The following is a 25,108-nucleotide window of genomic DNA, read 5'->3' as shown; positions in this document are numbered from 1 at the left end:
TGCACAATTTATCTGCATTTTTCTTTGTTTTAGAAACATTAAATAGATTAAAAACAACATATAGGATAAAGTTTTTTGAAGGGAGTAGAATGAAAATACACATTCAAGAGTAACTGGAAATGATGTTAATTTTGTGACTTTTAATGAAAATTGGATTTGTATTTTTTTTAATTTTGTTTTTTAGTGTTTATTTTTTGAAAGAGAGATAGAGACAGATACAGAGACAGAGACAGAGTATTAGCAAGAGAGGGGCAGAGAGAGAGGGAGACACAGAATCCAAAGCAAGATCCAGGCTTGGAACTGTCAGCACAGAGTCTGGCACGGGGCTCCATCTCACAAACTATGATATCATGACCTGAGCCGAAGTCAGACACTTAACCAAGCCACCCAGGCTCTGCTGCATTTGTATTTGTAACATTTTTTTAAGCTTATTTATTTTGAGAGAGAGAGAGCAAGCAGGGGAGCAGCAGACAGAAAGGGAGAGAGAGAATTCTAAGCAGGCTCCACACCCAGCATGGAGCCCAATGTGGGGCTCAATCCCATGACAGTGAGATAATGACCTGAGCCAAAATCAAGAGAGGGACATTTAAGCAACCAAGCCACTCAGGTGCCCCACGTCTGTATTTTTATTTTATTTATGTATTTATTTTACAACATTCATTTTTTTTAATGTTTATGTATATTTGAGAGAGAGAGAGAGAGAGAGCATGAGCAGGAGAGGGTCAGAGAGAAAGGGAGACACAGAACCTGAAGCAGACTCCAGGCTCTGAGCTGTCAGCACAGAGCCTGATATGGGGCTCAAACCCATGAACCATGAGATTATGGCCTGAGCTGAAGTTGGATTCTTAAACTGACTAAACCACCCAGCCCCTCTCCCACATTTGTATTTTTAAATGGCTTATCCTGAGTATCAAATCACCACAGTTTTTAGATTCCACTGGTTACATTCAAATCAATGATGTTATGGTTTATTTTAAAATGTACATACAATGAACAGAAATCATGTCCTTTGTAACGTTCAGTTATAACTAAACATTTTAGATACCAACATAAAAATGTACAAGTGTGTACACATGTACCTTTTCTGTGTACATGTGATTTTGTGTGTGTGTGTGTGTGTGTGTGTGTGTGGCTGAGCACATTCTTTTTGAATATATGTGAGCAAAAGAGTTTAAAAACAGAGAAAGACTAGATGAGTGCAGTTGATTTTTAAGTAGTTTTAAGTATTTACATTTAAATAATTCTGGGGCAATTTGGAAGAGAAAAGATTCATGAGTTAATAGGGGAAGGGTCCTGAGGCTACAGACTGAATGCACTTTATTTGTTGTTCTGTCCCTTGAATATCAAGGCCTAGAACAGAGTTGGTACTCATTAAATGTGTGTTGAGTGAATAAATAATTTACAGTAGAGAAGTCTATGTTAATCCACATTGTTTTAGCTTCAGCTGAAGGGCAGACTCCTATATGTATCCCTGCTGATTTTCTTTTCCCAAGTAAGTTAAAACTTAAGCTAACCTTCACAATGATGATAGACCCTGGTTTTTCACTTTTTCTTTTGCAAGGCATTCACATTTACATTTTTTAAAAAAATTGTTTAACATTTATTTATTTTTGAGAGACAGAGACAGATGATGAGTTGGGGAGGGGCAGAGAGAGAAGAGACACAGAATCTGAAGCAGGCGGCAGGCTCTGAGCAAGGTGTCAGCACAGAGCCTGATCCGGGGCTAGAACCCACAAACTGTAAGATCATGACCTGATCGGAAGTAGGATGCTCAACCGACTGAGCCACCCAGGGGTCCCTCACATTTACACTTTTAAGCACATTATTATGCTATGATACTAACAGACTAACAGTCTTTGCAATGTGGGCATAGTAACTTTTAGATTAATTCATTATAATTTTTTCTTCCAGCAATTCTCGTCCTACTTTAAATTCACACACAAGTAAAACTCTATTCCCCCTTAGTTGTTTTCCCAATTTATCTTAATTAGCACCTAAAGCTTCTATGTGTACGGTGACTATATGTATATTATGCAACTAATTAGCAATATTCTCTTAACCGTAAGAGTTACATCCCTAAATTTAAACAAATAAGTGAAAAAAGTAAAACCTGGCTAAATGAAGTTCACTCTACACTTGTAAGAAAAATATTTTTAATCTAAAGGGTGTCGATTCTATGTAATACTCAGTTTACTACGTAAACTCCTGGTTTATTAAAAACACCAAGAGAAAGGAAGCCTATCATTTGAATTATAGTACTGGTGGGGAAACCTACAGAGAGGCTTGAGGTACTTTTATTTTCCAAGGCATAGCATCCCAAAGAAATACTTCATTTCATGTCTTCAAATTCTGAGAACACCTACCTGATAATATCAAGACAAGGAGATTTTATATTTATATGTAAGATGTTGTTAAACTGCCATTTTAAAAGTTTTATTCATTCTTGAATTGCATTATTTGTAACTTAAATCCTGGTATTGCGTTTGATTCGATGCAATTTAATCATTCATTGGGTGCTTTTGACCCCTGGTGCATTAGCACAGAGTCATGAATGCCACCCTCCAGGAAGGCCTGCTACCCCGCTCCACCCCTCACTCTCTCTCGCCATACTCTTCAAGACCTGGTTGCAGAGTCTTCATTTTCTCTGGACTCTTTTTCTGACTATCCCCCTGCCCACAACTCCAGAAAGGTGGTGTGACCCACCTGATGCCACCACAGCTAGATAGGACTTATTCTGTTTGTTTATACCCTCACAGTCTGGCGAATTATAGGGACATAATACGGGAATGGTTAAAACAATAGGCGAATGTTCAGAGTATAAACTAAGACCATTCTCTAAGGAAATTAAAATAATGAAAGCTATAGCTCATTTTAACAGGAGATCTCTGTGAATCTTGGTCACACCCCACACCTCACCGGTCCTTGGATTTTGATCCTGCAGAACCTACCGTACACTCGGGACAATCGTTTAATAAACAAAACCTTCTGATATGAAGTAAATTCAAATCCTACCTTAATCAAATCCTAATCCTACTACAACCACCAACAGAGTGTTCCAGGTTTATATAATGCTTTACTTCAGCAGTTTTCACAGAATGGACATGGACCCCTCTTTGGGAGGGTACACAATGTCAAAATGACTTACATAGTATCACTAAGACATTGCCTATCTTTTTCTACTACATGGACACTTGCACCGATGATGCAAAAACAATGGTTGGTGAAACTGCTGGGCCCTTAACATGAATTGACATCAGTACTAAACTGTAAATGTTGGAATTTTTTTCACCACGACACACTTTCAATGAAAATTTTTAAAAAGTGGGTGGGGGGAGGCACCTGGGTGGTTCAGTTAAGCTTGCAACTTTGGCTCGGGTCCTGATCTCGCAGTTGGTGAGTTCAAGCCCTGCATCAGGCTCTCTACTGTCAGCACAGAGCCCACTTCAGATCCTCTGTTTCTTTCTCTCTCCCTCCCCCTACCACAGTGAGCATGTGCACACTCTCATTCTCTCTCCCTCTTAAAACTACAATAAACATTTTTTAAAAATTAAAAAGAGAATTCCAGTCTCACTTAGATCAACTCTTTTTTAAAATGCACATCTTATAGTGTTCTGCATGATAAAATAGCAGGTCCTCATGAAGCACTTTTGCTGCATACCAAAGTAGGCTGGTGTCTCTAGGAACAGCACTTGCGAGAATGAATTATAAGATGAACTAGCCAAGTGCAACTTTCTTGGAAAGAAAGACTAACATACAAATGGTGGTGAGAGACTGGATATTTAGCTGATTTTTCTCCAAATTTAATGAAGTGACTCCATCATTTCAAATAAAACTAACCGTAGTTTATGCCAATGATAAAACTTGAGACTAAAAGAAAAAAAAGAAAGAATTTTGGAAAACTTTATCCACTACTATGAGTTTAACAGTATCTTAATACTTAAAGACTATTGATGAGATCAATGGTGATACTAACAAATGAGATCTCTTGAAAGAATATAATGAAATGTGTCTAAGTTTGGAAGATCTTCATAACTTAGTGAACCAATATTTTCTAAATGGCCAATAGACAGATTATAAAACCAGGAAAGGATAAAAAATTTATTCAAAGTAAAAAAATTGGCCAATCTATTTTATTGTAAACGAGTGAAAATTTTTCACTGATATGCTCATCAGATGCTATAATGCATCTAACCTTTTACAAGATGCCACTTGTAGACTTTCATGGTGGAATTGATGAGGCATATCCATTTATCTAACTGCATGATGCTAGAATTTTGTCAAATACTTAAATCAAAACAACATATTGAAAAGACTGAATGCTGAATCAGCTATGAGAATTGAAATGTCTTGTGTTATTAAATCAGACATTTAAACAATTCGCAAAGATATTTACAAAAAAACCCCACTCTTGGGGTGCCTGGGTGGCTCAGTCAGTTAAGAGGCCAACTCTTGGTTTCAGCTCAGGTCATGATCTCACAGTTTGTGGGTTTGAGCCCCAAATGGGGCCAGAGCCTGCTTGGGATTCTCTCTCTCCCTCTTTTTGCCCCTCCCCTGTTTGTGCTTTCTCACAAAATAAATAAACTTTAAAGAAAAAAAACACTCTTTTGAATAATTATTTTTGCTTTGGAAAAGAAAACTGTTTTTCATAAAAATTGTTACTTAACATATAATTACTATATTATTGTCTTAAATTATAAATATTTTCCAATAGTTCTTATTTTTAAAAATTTTTTCTAACATTTATTTATTTTTGAGAAACAGAGAGAGACAGAGCATGAGCAGGGGAAGTGCAGAGAGAGAGGGAGACACAGAACCCAAAGCAGGCTCCAGGCTCTGAGATGTTAGCACAGAGCCCAATGCAGGGCTCAAACTCACAAACTGTGAGATCATGATCTGAGCCCAAGTCAGATGCTTAACCAACTGAGCTACTCAGGTGCCCTCTTATTTTTAATGTGGAGAATATCAATATATATAAACCATATAAACAAAAGCTCTTTGGGGGCCTGATATTTTTTAAGAATGCAAAGAAACATGGAGATCATGGAGTGTGTGGGTGGCTCAGTCCGTTAAGCATGAGATTCTTGATTTCAGCTTAGGTCATGATCTCAGGGTTATGAGATGGAGCCCCATGCCAGGCTCTGCACTGACAGGGAAGAACCTGCTTGGGATTCTCTTTCTCTCCCTCTCTCTTTACCTCTCTCTATCTCTCAAAAATAAATAAATATTTTTTTTAAATGTTTGAAAACTGCTTTCTTAATTTATCTTACTTTCTTTCAGTCTTGCAACATCTGGGTGAGGTATGTTTTTAGGAAACAAAGACCACAGAGTTTAAGTGAAATGATGAAAATCACAAGCAAGGAAATAAGAAAGCCAGAAACTGGACCTGGATTTATGTCCAGAACTCTTTCCATGATACCTCATTCTCACTTCCAGATTTATAGTTAGTAAAAATCATTTGCTTTCGTTTAGATCCGTAATATGGAATACAAAAAGAAAATTAAGATAGTTTTTGCTTTATGTATGTCTTTAAAAATCTATGGCTAAGTATAGTAAGGTTTAGTTACCTAAAATAATCATAACAGAGTGGTATTGGAGGAAGGATAGACAAAAAGATCAGTGGAACAGAAACCTCAGAAATGGATTCACACAAATATGCTCAACAAGTTTTGACAAAAGTGCAAAAACAACACAATGGAGGAAGGATGGCTTTTTCAAGAAATGATGTTAGAGGAAGTAGATATCCATAGGACTAGAAATGATGCTCTACCTAATATACAAAACAGATTCAATAGCATCATAAAACTATAAACCCTTTAGGAAAAAACAAAAACATAAAAGAACATCTTTAGTATCTAGGGCTGGGCAAATACTTCTTAGTCTTAACAACAAAAGCATAATCCATAAAATGAAAACTGGAAAAAAAGACTGAATCAAAATTAAAAGCTTTTGCTTTGTGAAAGTCCATGTGAAGGAAATAAAAAGACAATCTACAGACTGGGAGAAAGTATTTGCAAACCATATCTGAAAGGACTTTCAAAACTCAGCATTAAAATAACAATAATAATAATAATAATAATAATAATAATAATTCTTCAATTAGAAAAGAGGCAAAAGATACAAAGAAATATTTCACTGAAACGTATGTGCAGATGAGGAGATGGTCAATACCATAAGCTAACAGGGGAATGCAATTTAAAACCATAATGAGGGGCGCCTGGGTGGCTCAGTCGGTTAAGCGTCTGACTTCAGCTCAGGTCACGATCTCACGGTATGTGAGTTCGAGCCCCGCGTCGGGCTCTGTGCTGACTGCTCAGAGCCTGGAGCCTGTTTCAGATTCTGTGTCTCCCTCTCTCTCTGCCCCTCCCCTGTTCATGCTCTGTCTCTCTCTGTCTCAAAAATAAATAAACGTTAAAAAAAAAAATTAAAACCATAATGAGTTACCACTACATGACTATCAGGATATCTAAAATAAAAAACGACAACGCCAATAATTCATACATTGCTGGTGGAAATTTAAAATTATCTATATACTCTGGAAACAGTTTGTCAATTTATATAAAAATAAATATTCCACTACTATACAACCCAGCAACTCCACTAGGCCTTTATCCTAGAAAATGAAAACTCATGTTCACAGAAAAATGTGTACACAAATCTTCATAGCCATTTTTTTTTAATATTTTAGTGTTTATTTATTTTGAAGGAGATAGAGAGACAGAGTGCAAGTAGGGGAGGGACAGAGAGAGAGGGAGACATAGAATCCCAAGAAGACTTCAGTCTCTGAGCTGTCAGCACAGAGCCTGATGTGGGGCTTGAACTCACGAACGGCGAAATCATGACCTGAGCCAAAGTTAGACACTTAACCGACTGAGCCACCAGGCGCCCCAATAGTCATTTTAATCATAAGTATAAAAAGATGTCCTTCAATGGTCGAATATTTAAATAAAGTGGTATATCTATACCATGGAATATTACTGGGCAACAAAAAGGAACAAACACCTGATATATGTAAGTTATATAAATCTCCAGGGTATTTTGCTGAATGAAAAAACAATCAATCTCCCAAGTCATATATATATATATATATATATATATATATATATATATATATATATTATTGTTTCTTTGAGTTTATCTATTTATTTTGAGAGGATATGCAGGAGGGGGAGAGAGAGCAAGAGAGAATGAGAGAGAGAGAGAGAGAGAGAGAGAGAGAGAGAGACTGAATTCCAAGCAGGCTCCGCACCATCAGCACAGAGCCTGACATGGGCTTGAACTCACACACCATGAAATCATGATCTGAGCTGAAACCAAGTTGGATGCTTAACTGACTGAGCCACCCTCGTGCCCCGTATGGTTCCATTTACATGACATTATTGAAAGGATAAAATTATAGAAATGGACAACAGATTGGTAGTTGACAAGAGTCAAGGGAGAGAAAGGAAGGGAAAGTGGATGTGGTTATAAAAGGGCAACGTGAGGGATCCCGATAACTGAACTCTTGCTTCTTGACTATATCAATGCCAATATCCTGATAGCACCTGCACTATAGTTCTGCACAATATTACCATTAGCAGAAACTGGGTAAAAAAGGTACAGGGGTTTTGTTTGTATTTTTTTTAACTGCATGTGAATTTACATTTATGCCAAAATAGTTTAATTTTTAAAGTTAATGAGTAAGTAATACTCTTCAAAACTATGGCAAGGCCATGAAAAACAAGGAAATATTGAAAAACTATTAAAGACTGGAGGTAACAACACTACTAAACACAACATAATATCCTGAGTTGGATCCTGGAACAGAAAAAGAGCAATTAGTGGAAAAACTGGCGAGATCCATATAAAGACTCTAGTTAATGATATTAAGCCAAAGTTAATTTCTTACTCCTGACAAATGTACCAGGAATATGTGACATGTTAACGTTAGAGGAGGCTGAGTGAAGGGTATCTGAGAACCATCTGTTTTATCTTTGCAACTTCACTGCAAATCTAAAATTATTCCCAAATAAAGAGTTTAACAAAAATGTTTGGTTAAAAATTGTCCCCTACCCATTGCTTCCAGTCAAATATTAAGCATTTTATCTAGGCATACAAGGTACTCTGTCCTTTAGCTCCTGCCTCCCATCCAAACTTATCTCTGGCCCTTGGTTTGTTGTCCTTGGGCCTTTATCAGTATAGAATGCTGATGCAAGGTTCTCCAAATGTATTTCACTGAGTCAACACTTATTCTTTTATGAAGACTAGTCACAGGGGCGCCTGGGTGGCTCAGTGAGTTAAGCATCCGACTTCAGCTCAGGTCACAATCTCACGGTCTGTAAGTTCGAGCCCCGTGTAGGGCTCTGGGCTGATGGCTCAGAGCCTGGAGCCTGCTTCTGATTATGTGTCTCCCTCTCTCTCTCTGCCCCTCCCCTGTTCATGCTCTGTCTCTCTCTGTCTCAAAAATAAATAAACGTTAAAAAAAATTAAAAAAAAAAAAAAAAAAGACTAGTCACCGTGGGGCGCCTGGGTGGCTCAGTCGGTTAAGCGTCCAACTTCAGCTCGGGTCATGATCTCACGGTTTGTGTGTTCAAGCCCCATGTCAGGCTCTGTGCTGACAGCTCAGAGCCAGGAGCCTGCTTCAGATTCTGTGTTTCCTTCTCTCTCTGCTCCTCCCCCACTTGTGCTTTCTCTCTCTCAAAAATAAATAAATGTAAAAAAAAAATTAAAAGACTAGTCACTGTGCCATGAGTTTCTGGATTTGATTAGGATGAGGATTTGAATTTACTTCACATCACAAGGTTTTGTTTACTAAACCATCGTCTCAAGTGTGCATTTGATTCCATGGGATCAAAATCCAAGGACCAGAGAGGTAGGGTTTGACTAGATCCACAGAGCTCCCTGGTTTCAATGAGATAAGACTTAAGTTATCTTAATTATCTTAGGAAATGCTTTACCAATAACTTACCTCTTATGTTATACTCAGAATATTCACCTATCTTTTCACTCATTTTTGCAATTATTATCCAAATTAAATCATTTAAAGGATGTTTATTTTCTATAATTTGCCAGACTAGAGAGAGATACAGAAATGAACAAAATATGTCCTGTCTAGCTGTGGAGCACCTAACCTTTAAAAACTGTATGTATGATGGGGTGCCAGGGTGACTCAGGTGGTTGAGCATCTGACTTTGGCTCAGCTCACGATCTCACAGTTCATGAGTGCGAGCCCCACATCAGGTTCATTGCTGTCAGCATTGAGCCCACTTTGGATCCTCTGTCCCCTTCTCTCTCTGCCCTCTTCCCCTCTGCTCTCTCAAAAATAAATAAAACAAAAACAAAAAAAACTAAAAACCCTGCATGTATGAGGGTAGTAAAAACAATTCCCAGAGAAATGATGACACTATAACCAAGATTTAATTTAAAAAAACATGGAGAGATTTGGGGGTAAGAGTAGAACAGGAGGCCTTCAAACAGAGAAAATAGGAAACAATTAGCACCCACGTGTGAATAGACATGAAACAGGAGAACCACTAAGAGATAGTTGGGCAGAACAAAGTCATATGTAAACATATGACTTAAAAATAAGGCCAGGGAGGTATATAATGCAAAGTGCAGAAGAGGTGTAGCAGCTACATGTTATGAAAGATGTTTAATGCATTAATGATGCAGTACATGGCCCCGGGCAAAGACAATGAGAAACCCTCCAGATGGGCTTGATTAATAACTATGATGTCTGCTGAGCTATTGAGATCTCCAGGGTGCAAATCCTTTGGCATTTTCTTTTTTTTTTTTTAATTTTTTAATGTTTATTTCTGAAACAGAGACAGAGCATGAGTGGGGGAGGGGCAGAGAGAGATGGAGACCTAGAATCTGAAGCAGGCTCCAGGCTCCCAGCTGTCAGCACAGAGCCTGACGTGGGGCTCAAACTCACAAACTTTGAGATCATGACATGAGCTGAAGTCAGTCGCTCAACCGACTGAGCTACCCAGGAGCCCCTCCTTTGGCATTTTCTAAATGCAAGTTTTCATTTCATGATAACATGATTGACAAACAGTGTATAAGTTGTATCAAATATGGGAAGGGCATCCAGCAAGCCCCAGATCTGGAAATGTCAAATGATAAAACATATATATAAATGTGCAATGAGTGAGCATAAGCTGGAGCCATGGGCATAGACTAGGGAGGAACCATATGATTGCTTTCTTCTGAATTCTTCATTCAGAGAGTTTTCAGTGATTGACATCTACCCTAGATATGATCTTTAAAACAAAAGACAGAAAAAAGCTAAAGCAATAAATTTTAAAGCCGTCATAGGAACAGAAAGACAATGATATTTAGTTGTTAATCAAAACAAATACATACTCATGTGAGACCTTATAGCTTCACATTTTTCAGGGAAGTTTTAATTATCTCTCAATTTTTAGCTAACAAACCCTGTGGGATAGTTTTACTACAAAATGGCCTATTTTCTAGGCACAAAATTTGATTACAACTATGCCTTTGTCTCTGAAGTTCATGAGAAATGCTATCTCTATACCTGAAATAAAATAATATCTTCAAAAACATGAAGAAAAATACTGATGAACTTCTAGAGGACTTCTGAAGGTCTGAAGGGAAGAAATGGTGGCATTTGGTTCATTTGGGCTTCATAAACCATGCAAGATAATTCAGGTTGAAACAATGCACACTTACCACACACAAACACACACAGACACGTATGCATGAACACCATGCATGACTAGAATTAATTACTTAACAAATCTGAACAGTAACAGATTCAAAATGCCATAAATAGGTGGTAACTCTCCATTTGCTTTTGTTCTTAAAGACAAAAATAACAAAAGGAAACATCTACCTAATTTTTTAAAATCTGAATTCTCCTCCTGTCTCTTCTCTCCTGCTGTACTTTGTCCATTTGAAGCTATCTGGTGAGTATCTGAGACATCATGGGGCCTGTATCAGGACAGGAGCTATACTGAGATATGTGGGATGTCAAAAATGAAGTTATGATGCTAGAAGCAGGAAAGAATTACACATAGTATCAAACCAAAGGTTTCCACAGACAGATATTAAAGCTATGTCTGAAATTAAGAGTCAGGGCCAGGTTGAAGAAAACCAACACTACTGAGCTGGAATCACAGGACAGTAGGAGGAAGAGTCATTGGCACCACCTATAAAACTGTCCTACAGAGTTGCTATGATTCAAATATTGCATTTATGAATGTGAGGTGTATGGCTTAAAGCTGTACTTGTAACTTTACTGACTTGTGGTAAGAAACATTTTATATCATGTCCAGTGTGTGTGTGTGTGTGTGTGTGTGTGTGTGTATTTAGAACAAAAAGTCATGAAGTACACTTATTTTTAATGCATTTAATGTACTTTGATATTTCTACACTATTGTTTTATATACTTTTTAGTTTATTTAAAAATTCACTTTTTGGGACACCTGGGTGGCTCAATTGGTTAAGCATCTGACTTCGGCTCAGGTCATGATCTCACAGTTTGTGAGTTTGAGCCCCACATCAGGCTCTGTGTTGACAGCTCTGAGCCTGGAGCCTGCTTCAGATTCTGTGTCTCCCTTTCTCTCTGCCCCTCCCCTGTGTTCTCTCTCTCTCTCTCAAAAATAAATAAATATTTAAAAACTTTTTTTTAATTCACTTTCTGTTTACTGAGTTGTTTTTACAACCCACTAACAGACCTCACCTAGCATATCCACTGGGTAGGAGAAATAACAGCAAATTTTATATTCAAATATGACAAAGAAATGTGGTTTTCTAGAGGGAAAGGAGTAAATACAGTAGGTGAAGAATATAGTATTTTTATATTATTTTAGAATATATCTAAAATTAGCCTTAGGGATTTTCTAGTTATAGACCTTGATTTGATACATAAAAAAGTCACCAAATAAGGTCACTTGTCCAGTGTCCAGTAAGTGGCAGAGCTGTATTTAAAACTCAAATTGACTATCTCCTGAACTCTTTCCATTATAGGAAATATATTTGCCCAATAAGTATCATAGAGAAGGAAGGATGCATTGGAATGAGACTTACAAGACCCCAGAATTCCAAGTTAAAGCATATTATACTTAATCTTGTTGGTAACAGCAAATTATTAAACAATTATTATGAGGAAAATCAAATGAAAAATGTTGTGTTTATAAAATGCATATGGCAAATTTAGTTAATTACAGCATTCCAGGAGCAAAATACTTTGATATTTCTACACTGTTAACCTGGGTTACATTGACTGACAGAAGGAGAATGTAAAGGGAAACAAAGATGACAAAGCATCATGAAGAAAGATTTGGCAAGACTTGGTAGGTAATGATATATGAAGGGTGAGGAAGAGAGCAGAATTAAGTATGTCAAGTCTTAAAGAGAGGGATGAGAGTGGTATCTCTGACATTATAGTTGGAATCAGGAAAAGAAAAATGTTATTTTAATAAAGAGATAGTTGGTTAGGTTTTAGATGTGCAGATTTGGGGATGATGATACAAACCTAATGTATTTGTCCTTTTAATGGCTTTATTTAGGTATAACTGATATATAACTGATAACCATACTTTTTAGTGTATATAATTTGATGAGTTTGGTCTTATGCAAAACCAGTGATCAAAGTAACAGATATGTCAATACCTCCCAGAATTTCCTTTTGACTCTTTATTTTTTGGTTTTGTTTGTTTGTTTATTGTGATAAGAACACAAAATACAACATACCTTCTTAACAGATGTTATACAGATATCTAGAATGTATTCATTTAGTAGAACTGAAACTTTAGACCCATTGAACAACTCCTCATTTCCCCCACCACCCCTTTGCCCATGGCAACCACTATTACACTCTTTTATTCCATGAGTTTGGCTATTTTAAATACCTCACATAAGTGGAATTATAAAGTATTTGTCCTTCTGTGACTTAGCATTCTGTCCTCTAGATTCATCCATGTTGTCATAATATATGTATCTTATAAGTGAAAGCTATAAATAGGAAAGCAGCTGGTGATGAACACTTGGGAGGCATCAAAATGGGTAAGATCACTCTGAGAATAAATGTTTTAAAAGAGGCCAAGCACACAAGCTGAACCAGGGCAAATACCTGCAATCACAGGCCAGAGACAGGACCCATCTAATCAGAGAAGAAGGAATTCAGATTATTCAGTTACCATTTTCTGAGCAGCTAATATATTCCAGAGACTATTCTAGCATCAAAAAATAATGAAAGATGAATATAGTCAATGGTATTACAATATGCTTGCCAAACTATAATGAGTTACCTTATCCCCCTATCATGGTAGTGTTAGGGATGAAGAAATAAGATGTAAGAAGCCAGGATCCTAATAACTGCCAGGCAGTATTAAGAAAGCAACACCCTCATTAGTGAAAACCTTGTGCAGAGTCTAAATCTCTACTCTCACCTGGCAATACTGAGGGACCATGACCCTCCTTGATAGGTTGGCACCAGAGAGGCCTCCCAGACAGTCAGAACTTCCAACACTATGGAGTGGTAATGAAAGTACTGCCTCCTCCCCACCTCCAGTGATGTCAGTGGGAGGCCTTATTTGGACCTGTAAGTCCTAATCTTGCCCAGCAGTAATGAAAAGCACTCGCACCTTGGGCATCAATGGAGACCAAATGGGGAACTTGGAATTCTGACCTACCTGACAGTAACAAGTAACACCCCATCTTTCCCCTGCTAGAGCAATGTCAAAGTAAACTAGTTAAAACAGAAGATCTCAATAAGATCTAAATTCTCATAATGCCCCAAATATTCAGGTTTCAACAGAAAATCACTGACACACTCATCCCATGAAACAGGAAGATCTCAGATTGAATGAAAAAAGACAATCAGTAGATGCAGGAACAACATGACTGAGATATTAACATATATTTTAAAGTAGTCATCTGAAAGAGGGTCAGAAGGAGGGAAGATACGTAAAATGAGTGAAGAAGCATGGGGGATACCAGCATGTTATGGAATGAATAAGTCACGAAGTAGAAGGCACAGCATAAGGAATATAGTCAATGATATCCCAACAGTGATGTGTGGGTGTAGATGGTAGCTACACTTGTGGTGAACACAGCATAATAGATAAACTTGTCAGATCATCATGGTATACACCTGAAACTAAAATATCATTGTATGTCAACTATATTCAAATAAAAAAATAATTGTAAAAAATAGTTATCTTAAAATGTTTCGATAAGAAATTATGAAAATCAGTTAAAATAATGAAAAAATAGGAGTCTCATCAAAGAAATGAAAGATATAAAGAACTAAATGAAAATGTAAAAATATACTAACCAAAAAAAAAAAAAATACAGTAACTGAAAAACAAAGCATAACAAAAAACCCTTAATGGATGGGCTCATCAACAGAATGCAGGGGGCAGAAGAATCAGTGAAAAAAAAATAGAAATTACTGAATCTAAATAAGAGAAAATGGATTAAAAAAGAAAAGAGCCTCAGGGATCTCAGAGATTATAACAAAAACATAACTATCATGTCATTGGAGTCCTGGAAAGAGAAAAGAAAGAAGATAGAGCAGAGAAGGTATTGAAACAAATAATGGTTGAAAACTTCCTAAATTTGGTAAGAGACATAAGCCTACAGATTCAAGAAGTTGGGTAAACTCCAAACATTATAAACCCAATAAAATCCACACCAAAACACATTATAGTTAAACTTCTGAAAAGTAAAGACAAAAACTCTTAAAAGCAATTAGACAGTAAGGGCACCTTGCCTTTGAAGAAAAAAAGAATTTGAATTGGCAGGAAATTTCTTATCAGAAACCAAGGAGGACAGAAAGAAGTAACAAAATATTTTTCAAAGGCTGCAAGAAAAGAACACTGAACTGAAAACCTATATTCAGCAAAAACATTCTTCAGAAATGAAGGGGCAATAAGACATTTTCAAATGAAGTAAAACAAGGAAAATGTAGTATCAAAAATCTACATCAAAAGACCATCTAGAGTACGTTCTCTAAACAGAAAGAAACAGCAAAAGAAGGAACCTTGGAACATCAGAAAGGAAGAAATAAGAGTAGAAAAAATGAAATATGAGTAAATGAATTACATTTCTCTTCTCTACAGTTTCCTAAATTATGTATGACAGTTGAAGAAAATTTATAACACTATCTGATATGGTTCTAAATGAATGTAAGAGAAATATTTAAGGTAATTACAATCAGGGAATGGGAAAAGCATATGAATATAGGTACATTTTCTGCACTTCACTTGAACTTAAAAAATAACATCATAGACTGTGATATACTATGTGTATCTAATGTAATGCCTAGGACAACCACTATAAAAGCTATTCAAACAGATGCATTCGAAAACACTATAAATACATCAAAATTAACTTTCAGAGTATTCAAGTAATCCAACAGGAAGGTAGAAAAAAAGCCCAGAGAAACCAAAACCAGAAAATTATCAGAAATCAAAAATAAAATGGAAACTTTAACCATAATATAGCAATCTTACACTGAAATGATCTAAATACACCAACTAAAAGAGATTGACAGAGTAGATTAAAATAATATAACCCATGATATACTATCCATAAGAAACTCTAAATATAATGATATAGGCAGGTTATAGGTTAAAAAAAATAATGGGAAAGATGTATTATGCAAACCATAATCAACAACAACAACAACAACAACAACAACAACAACAAAACAGTAGTGGCTCTATTAATGTCAGATGAAGCAGACTTCAAAGCAAAGAAAATTACCAGAAATAGAGCAGGACATTATATGCAATGATTAAAAAGGCAATCCAATCATAAATATGTATGCGACAAACAATAAAGCTGCTAATTTTGTGAAAAAAGAACTGACAGAATTGAGAGGAGAAATTAACAAATCCACAACTTTAGTGAGAGACTTCAACACCCTTCTCAACATTTTATAGGATAACCAGGCAGAAAAGCAGTAAGGATCCAGAACCATTCAACCTCATCAAGAACATTTATAGAACATTCCACTCAACAACAGCAGAATAAACTTTTCTTTTTTCAGTGCCTTTGGAAAATATACCAAGATAGACCTTATTCTTAAAACAAGGCTCCACAAAACAAGGCTCCACAAATTTAAAGGATTTGAAGTCATAAACAGTGTACTGTGTGACTACAATGGAATTAAGACAGAATCACTAATAGAAAGATAACAGGAAACTCTCCAAATACTTAGACATTAAACAATATACATCTTAATGATCCATGGTCAAAGGGGAAGTCTCAAGAAAATTTTAAAAAATATATGAAACTGAATTGAATTGAAAATATATCAAAATTTGTGTAACACAACTAAACACAGCTGAGAAATTTATAGCACTTAAATGTTTTTGCATGAGTAAAACAGAGAAGTCTCAAATCAATAAAAATAAGACTAAAAATAAACGTAAAATAAATCCGCCTTAAGAATAAAAACAAGTGCAAACTAAACCCAAAGCAAGCAGAAGGAAAAAAAAATAATAAAGATAGTAACAGAAATCAATGAAATTGAAAATAGAAAATCAAGGAAATCAATGCAACAAAGAACAAGATCTTTTTTAAAAATTGACAAAATTGACCAACCTTTAAGAAAACTGAAAGAAAAGAGAGGTGACACAAATTATCAATATCACAAGTGAAATGTGGGATATCAACACAGGCTCTCAAAACATCAAAAGGATAATAAATGAATACTATGAACAACCTTACAAACATAAATTTAACAACTTGGATGAAATGAATCAATTCCTTGAAAAGCACAACCACAACTTACCCATTAGAAACAGATAATTTGAATTTTAATGCCTGTAACTATTAAAGATATTAAACTCATAATTTATATTCTGGAAAAATAAAAACAACTCCAGCTCTGGATGGTGTCACTGGAGAATTCTACCAAATATTTACAGAATAATAAGACATATTCTGCACAATCTCTTCCAGAAAAAAGGAGGTAACACTTCTCAATTTCCTTTATGAAGCTAATATACCTGTGATACTCAAACCAGAGAAAGTATTCCCCTGATATCAAAACTAGCACAAAAAAAAGAAAGAAAAAGAAAAAGAAACACACTAAAGACAAATATTCCCCCTGAATATACGCACAAACTATTTTAACAAAATATTAGCATACAGAATTCAGCAATATATAGAAGGAATTATATGCCAAGACCAAAGCGGTGTTTATTCCAGGGGTGCAAGGCTGGTACAATATTTGAAAATCATCACTGTAACACACCATATGTACTCATGTGATCATATCAATCAATGTAGAAAAATCATTTGGAAAAATTCAACATCAATTCATTAAAAAGAAAAAAACCCTCTCTGGAATACAGGAACACAGTGGAACTTCCTTATCTTGATAAAGAACATCTGCAAAAATTAACAGCTAAAGTCAAACTTAATTGTGAAAGAATGAATGCTTTCTTCTAAGTTTGAGAACAAATCAAAGATGCCTGATCTTCCCATTTTTATTCAAAACAGAGCTAGATGTTCTAACCAGTGCAATAGGCAATAAAAGGTATAAAGATGTTAAAAAAAAAAAAGGGGGCAGGGAGGAATAAAGCTATCCCTATTTGTGGAGGACCTTACTGTCTAAACAGAAAAATCTCAAGAAATCTACAAAACAACTCCTAACCTAGCAAGTGAGTTTAGCAAGGCTGGAGAATATGAGACAAGCATATAAAAATTAATTGTATTTCTATATATGAGCAATAAACATGTGGATACAAAAAGTAGAAACTCTATGTACCATGTACCATCATTCAAGAAAATGAAATATTTAGGTATAAATCTAACAAAACATGTACAGCTTTTTTTGTAGATATAAACTAAGATAGTTCTAAAATTTTCATCAGGGCACCAGGGTGGCTCTGTCAGTTAAGCATCTGACTTCCACTCAGGTAATGATCTCACAAGTCTGTGAGTTTGAGCCCTTCATCGGGCTCCCTGCTGTCAGCACAGAGCCCACTTCAGATCCTCTGTCCTCCTCTCTCTCTCTCCCCTCCCCTCCTTATTTCTCTGTCTCTCAAAATAAATGAACAAATTTAAAAAATAAATAAGTAAAATAAAAGTTTTATCTAAAGGTAAAGGAACTAGAAAAGCTAAAACAATTTTGGAGGAAAAAAATAAGGTCGGTCTACTTGGTTTCAAGATCTAGTAGATCGTTACAGTAACCTACAATATCTGATGCTGGGGGAAGGATAGATGCATAAATCAATAGAAAAGAACAGAGAACTCAAAAATAAACCCATACAAATATGTAAATATGCCAAGTGATTTTTGAGAAAGGAGTGAAGTAATTCAATGGAGAAAACAGAGCCTCTTCAACAAATGATGCAGATGTAAGGCACCATGCATAGGCCAAAAAAAGAACTTCCATCTAAACTCATACCTTATACAAAAAATACTACTACTAATAATAATAATAATAATTCAAAATGGATCACAGACTTTATAAAATTATAAAAGTTTTAGGAGAATATAGGAAGCAGTATTCATAACTTAGGGCCAGGCAAACAGTTCTTAAAATTGACATGGAAAGCAGGATTTATAAAAGGAGACTATGATAAATGGGACTTCATCAAAATTAAAAACTGTGTTCTGCACAGGACCATAACAAGCAGGTTAAAATGAAACAAAACAAGCTACAGCGTGGGAGAAAATATTTGTAAACCAAATAAGCAACAAAGGAATACTGTCTAGAATATATAAATAATGCTCAAAATTCAACAGTAAAAATGAATACATGGACAAATACCCAAATAGTCCAATTAGAATATGGGCAAAAGTCTTGGTCAGACATTTCACTGAAGAAGATATACTGATGACAGATAAGCATATGAAACTGTGTTCAAAAATCAATAGCCATCAGGGTAATGCAAAAGAAATAAAGAGACATCACTACCCACTTTTCAGGGTGGCTAAAAATGTTAAGAAATGAATGGCACCACCAATTATTCATATATCAGCAGTAGGAATGTGAAATGACACAGCCACTCTAGAAAATAGTTTGGAGGTTTCTTGGGGGAAAAACATAAATTAAACAAGCTTTCTACTACATTACAACCCAGCAACTGCACTGCCGGGTATTTATCCTGGAGAAATGAAAACTTATGTTCACACACAGAAATACTGTACTTAAATGTTTATGGCAGCTTTATTAGTCGTAGCCAAAACCAGGAATCAGATCAGATATCCTTCAGTGGGTGAATGGGTAAACAGATTGTGGTATATCTATACCACAGACACCACCTATCAATAAAAAAGAGCAAGCCATTGATTAATATATCCAACAATCTATACAAATCTCCAGAGAGACTTATGCTAAAAAGGAAAGCCAATCCCAAAGTGTCACATACTATATAGTTCCATTTACATAACATTTTTGAAATAACAAAAATGGAGATCAGTGGTTGCCAGGAGTGAGGGGTGTGGAAATGGGGAGGGTAGAGGCTGCTGCTATAAAAAGGAAGCATAAGAGGGGCACCTGGGTAGCTCAGTTGGTTTAGCACCCAACTCCAGCTCAAGTCATGATCTCTGGTTCATGTGTTCATGCCCCGTGTAGGGTTCTGTGCTGACAGCTCAGAGCCAGGAGCCTGCTTCAGATTCTGTGTCTCCCTCTCTCTCTGCCCCTCCCCCACTGTGCACCCTCTCTCCCTCTCCCCCTCTCCCTCCCTCTCTCTCTCTCTCAAAAATAAATAAATATTAAATATATAAAGAAAAAAAAGGAAGCATGAGGGATCCCTGTAGCGGTGGAGCTGGTCCATGTCTTGACTGTACTAATGTCACTATCTGGGGCATGATTTGTACTGCAGTTTTGCGAAACATCATTGGAGGAAACTGTATAGGGTATGTGAGGTCTCTCTGTATGTTTCTTAACAACTGCATGTCAATCTGTAATTATCTTAAAATTGAAAGCTTATTTTTAAAATCCCTAAATCAGCATCCTGCTTTATTAAAAATAAATCAAAGACTTTAAATAACATCACATTAATCATAATAAAGCCAACAAAGACAAAACACATATTTTTAGGCAGACTGTCATTACTAAAAGCAAAATTCTAAATCCTATTTTTTTCTTAATGCTCTCGCTTCAGGGTGATTTCTACTTATATTGAAATAAGAAGCACCTATATTTCTTGGAACTGTGAGCTGTCTTCTTCCCCAAGAGAGTTCTGGAAAGATGGTGATAACATTTTAAAAGGCATGTGGGCATAAAGGAAGTGCTTGGAGCACATGTTGTCTTCTAAACCTCTTGGCTTAAATGCACTGGCTTCTATTTCAAATTTATCTATTTTCAGCTTGCTTTCATAACTGTATTTAGGTTAAGAAGGATGTTAAGTGCCAAATCTGGAAGACAATTAAGATTTCCAAAAGATTATACTTTAAATAAAATCATAACAAGGAACAGAAGAATTTTATTAAAATGTGTAACTTATTTGCATCAGGGAAAGAGTTGGTGGATATATTTAGCAAACCGGATATGCATGATCTTGCCATTCAAGAACATTAGAAAAATCCTGTTTTGGAGCCCTCATTTCCTAAAAAAAAATACTCAAAAATGAGAAGCTGCTAATGCTCATAACTGGATTTGTTGACCCTGATTCCCAAATAAAGACAGGCTTCTTTTGCAATCAATCCTGGTAGACTTACCCCTTGGCAATCTGTCGTTCCAGTTCATGAGCTCCTTATTCACCAAATACATGATGGGTGTATTTGGTGAATATATTCTCCAAACATATTCTTTGCAACAAGAGCAACCTTTGTTTTGCATGTGTGCAGCACCAATAAAATATACAGAACCAATGGAAATTAGTATTTAATAAAATCAATTGTACATTTTACAATCAATGCACTCTCTTGTATTTTTGCTTCTGTATCTTAGCATAAAACAGATAGCACCACTCTTCTGTTTAAAACTCTTCAGGGGCGCCTGGGTGGCTCAGTCGGTTAAGCGTCCGACTTCAGCTCAGGTCACGATCTCACGACCCGTGAGCTCGAGCCCCGCGTCAGGCTCTGGGCTGATGGCTCAGAGCCTGGAGCCTGCTTCCGATTCTGTGTCTCCCTCTCTCTCTGCCCCTTCCCCGTTCATGCTCTGTCTCTCTCTGTCTCAAAAATAAATAAAACGTTAAAAAAAAATTTAAAACTCTTCAAAGACTTCCCATCTCTGCCAAGCATTCTGTACTTTTCCCACTGCTAGGGGAAAAGAATGCTTTTCCCCTAGACAGCCACATCCCCCCCTCCCTGGACTCCCTGGAATTATTCTCAAAAGTCCCCTCCCCAGACACGTTTGTCCTGGGAATCTTACTTAACATCCCATCTAGCCTATCCCACACTCACATCCTGTAGGCTTCATTGATTGTTTCTTTTTACAGCCCATCTTCACCAGTAGAATATAATCTAAAGAGCAGGAATTTGTACCTGTTATTGTTCACTGCGCTACTTACAGCACTTTTCTCATGACAAGGCACAGATTATGTGCTTGAACAGTTATGCTGAATAAATGGAAGAACTTATGTTTTTCTTGCCTTGCCATGTTTCCACAAACATTTGTTTAGTATTTATGAGGTTGATGGCATCATGCTAGCACTGGAAGCAACTACAGGCTAGACACCATCTCTGCTCTCACAGGTTCCGCCGTGGATGGAAAGGGTGAAGTGAGAGAAGGGTATTGAAAACAGACAACATAGTGCTTTAGGCTCAATAACCCACTACAGGACCAGGCTGCATCTTGCTAAAATGATATACAAACAGACCACAACATAGCCCTTAACATCTTTACCCTTAGGGATCTGCCTAATGAGGGCATGGTATAAAGAGAGACAGACAGGGGTTGGTTGAGGAAAAAAATAAGATAATACAGTGTTGTGTGCATTAGGTTGAATCAAATAATGGGAATTCTCAGTGCATGGAGGAAGGACTGTCTAGATGGCATGGAAGGCTCTAAGAGCAACACTTGAACTAGGTCTTAAAGGATTAATGACTGATTTTTAATAGTGCTCTGCAAACAGAAAGCTAGAATGAACTGCAAAGGGGAGCTGAGGACACACTATCTTGAACATCTAAACAACTTTTTATTTGAATGGATCCATCAGGGCAGCCATGTAGCACAAGGCTAAGTGGTGCATTAGCATCAAAATCTATGTGAAAGCCTCCCTCCCACCTTCTACTGGATTAGTGCAGTACACAGCCTATGCAGCTGACCATGTAGCCCTAATTCTGACAAAGTAATATTATTTTCCATGCTTAAATGTTTTATAATTTAAGAAACATATTCACATTTGTTATCTCATTAAAATCTTATAATATGGGTAGTGGATACCCCTGTCTCTATTTTTTTTTTTTAAAGACTAGGAAATTAGGTTTAAGAGACTTATTTTCACCCACTCCCAAAGTTATGCAGCTAGATAATGACCAATGTGGAAATACTGCCCAAATTTTCTGGTATCAAGTCATCATGCACAGGTGTCTGTTCAATTGCTACCACCTTTACTAGGTAGTACAGTCACTGAAGAAAGGAGCCACATCCCCATGACCACAATAGTCCTTAGGACCTTATACACAGTTCATTCATTATAACAGCAGGGAAAGCAAAATGCATTGGGTTTCAGGGGCCTTGGTGGATCTCTCGGTAAGAAAATCAAGATCACTCCTGATTTTTCTCCATTTTCTCCGTGAAATAAGAAGAAAGGTCATTATTGAATGTAAAGAGCCAGGTAAATTTTACAGATTTTATAAGAGAGGAACAGGTGTGAAATAGTAATTTAGGGCACTAGGAGGGTGAATGGACTAACAAAATGTGCTTGTAGGATTGACAGGCAGGAAATTGGGGCCACATAGCGTTTATGATAATACATTAAAGTAAAACTAGTCAGTATCACTGGGTGTTTTCTCCAGCGCTGTTGAGTGGTTCAAGTGCAGGTATAAAAAAAAGACAAAGTGGGCTCAGCCGAGGCTGCAGCTGTACCAGTCAAGGATGATGACAGGAACTATGTACAAGGGAAAATAAAGCTATGCCAATGAGGGAGTATAAAGTTGAACTTGAAATATAAGCTGAATGCGGGGCACCTGTGTGGCTCAGTTGGTTAAGCGCCCGACTTCGGCTCAGGTCATGATCTCGCAGTCCGTGAGTTCGAGCCCCGCGTCGGGCTCTGTGCTGACAGCTCAAAGCCTGGAGCCTGTTTCAGGTTCTGTGTCTCCCTCTCTCTCTGACCCTCCCCCGTTCATGCTCTGTCTCTCCCTGTCTCAAAAATGAATAAACATTAAAAAAAATAAAAAAAAAAAGAAATATAAGCTGAATGAAATGGTCATGAGGACTTGAGAAGGATAATGGAGATTTAAAAAGTAATAAGGTCAATGGGTTTTAGGTCTTCATGGAATCAAAAGTCACTGGAGTTGAAGATAGTGGAAGAATGCAATTAGAAAGAAGGCAACAGAGTTCCTGGAAAATTAATAGGTGCTAAATACTATATATTTTTTTATGAATGAATATACTACAACTTTCTCCTAAATGTCAGAAGTTAGATCAAATGATCTCTTATAACCCTCTACGTTAAATTCCAGAAGATTTACATTTAAATTTGTTTTTAATGTTTATTTATTTTGAGAAAAAGAGAGATAGCTTAAGCATGGGAGGGGAAGAGAGAGAGAGAGAGAGAGAGAGAGAGAGAGAGAGAATATCCCAAGCTAAGCATGAAGCCTTATGGGGCTGGATCTCACACAAGGGTGAGATCATAACCTGAGCCAAAATCAAGTGTCGGATGCTCAGCCAACTGAGCCACTCAGGCGCCCCTATGTTTAGATTTCTAAGGTAAGTTTCTGATTTATTCAGCAAGAAAATATTGTTTGCAATATTTTGACATCATATTATTTTACCAGTAATAGGTTTGAAATTCTAAGAAGCCTGAAACAGTCTCTAATACTGACACTTACATGCTGCAATTTAAAATTGGGCTTCTCACATTATTTTGCATTTACACTTTTGATTGTCTCAGTTAAAGATATTCTGTATTTCTGTATTTGGATGGGGGGTGCTGTCTTCTTTTTCCGCTTTAGTAACCACGGTTGGGGGCCATTGGTGAGGACAGGATAAAAACGTACCATGTAAGAGAAGCTCATAGGATTTGGGGATATCTAACCTGAAACAAAAAGGAAAAATACAGCAGTCCAAAGATAATGAAGGGAAGCCTGTGAAGACAAGGTCTTAATGATTAAGAGTTTACGCTCTAGTATCATTTAGACCTTGGTTTGAAATTAACCTGTGGGACTTGAGTAAGTTACCTTTATGTTTCTAAGACACATTTTTTTGTCTTCTATAAAGCATGGCCAAGCACGCTGTTTTTAAAGTTGGTGAGAAAAGGAAGTTGATTACATGAACTATAAGGTCCACCCCAAATCTACAATTTTTTGATCCCACATCCAATGGGGTGAAATATTCATGTTTTTGAGACTAGAAGCCCCTTGTCTTCTACAGAAAACATGCTTCAAACAGAGATCTGCTTGGTTCCTCAGATCCACTTAGAGAGCTATGAAGCCCAGGGAGATAATATATGGGTTACATGCAATGGAGAACTCAATGATTTTACCTCCAAAACTGGAACCCAGTCTGGGAGACCCAGCTACTTCTGGGCTTAGGACACTACTGCCAACTCTGGAAGGAGTTCATGTGCTGGAAGCAGGGCCAACATTTAGCAAAGCTCTTACTTATGTGAGTCTATCTTTAGATTGATGCTGACAAGTAAGATTCCACAACTGGTTGTTAAAATATTTTACCATGGTTTATAGTTTTTAATGTATTTTAAGAGGAATAGATTTGAAACAGTTGTTTCCTAAACTTGTTGAAAGATTTCTCATCATTTCAGCAAAACTTGAATGCATGTCATTGTACACTAACAGTAGAGCATACATGCTGTAGGTTGGAAAGAGCAGAAATCACAGAAGCCAGAAAGAATCACCTGTTTCTGTCAGGTTTGTTTGATGTAGGGAAGGTATGTAATTTTTTAAGGAAAGTCACGTTATTTCCCACTGGGGCATCTGGGTGGCTGAATCAGTTGAGTCCCACTTCAGCTCAGGTCATGATCTGGTGGTTTGTGAGTTTGAGCCCTGCATCAGGCTCTCTGCTATCAGTGCA

General features: G+C 36.8%; 1 protein-coding gene across 3 annotated transcripts in view; it reads right to left on the bottom strand.

Annotated features, from left to right (window-relative positions):
- The window catches only part of GRM5 (glutamate metabotropic receptor 5), a 512,152-nt gene that overhangs the window by 443,181 nt on the left and 43,863 nt on the right, over window positions 1-25,108 (bottom strand). The gene's annotated exons all lie outside the window — the stretch shown is intronic.

This window comes from Panthera leo, chromosome D1 (assembly GCF_018350215.1).
Source record: "Panthera leo isolate Ple1 chromosome D1, P.leo_Ple1_pat1.1, whole genome shotgun sequence".
In the NCBI taxonomy this organism is placed as follows: domain Eukaryota; kingdom Metazoa; phylum Chordata; class Mammalia; order Carnivora; family Felidae; genus Panthera; species Panthera leo.
This window is presented reverse-complemented; position numbering and strand designations above follow the sequence as displayed.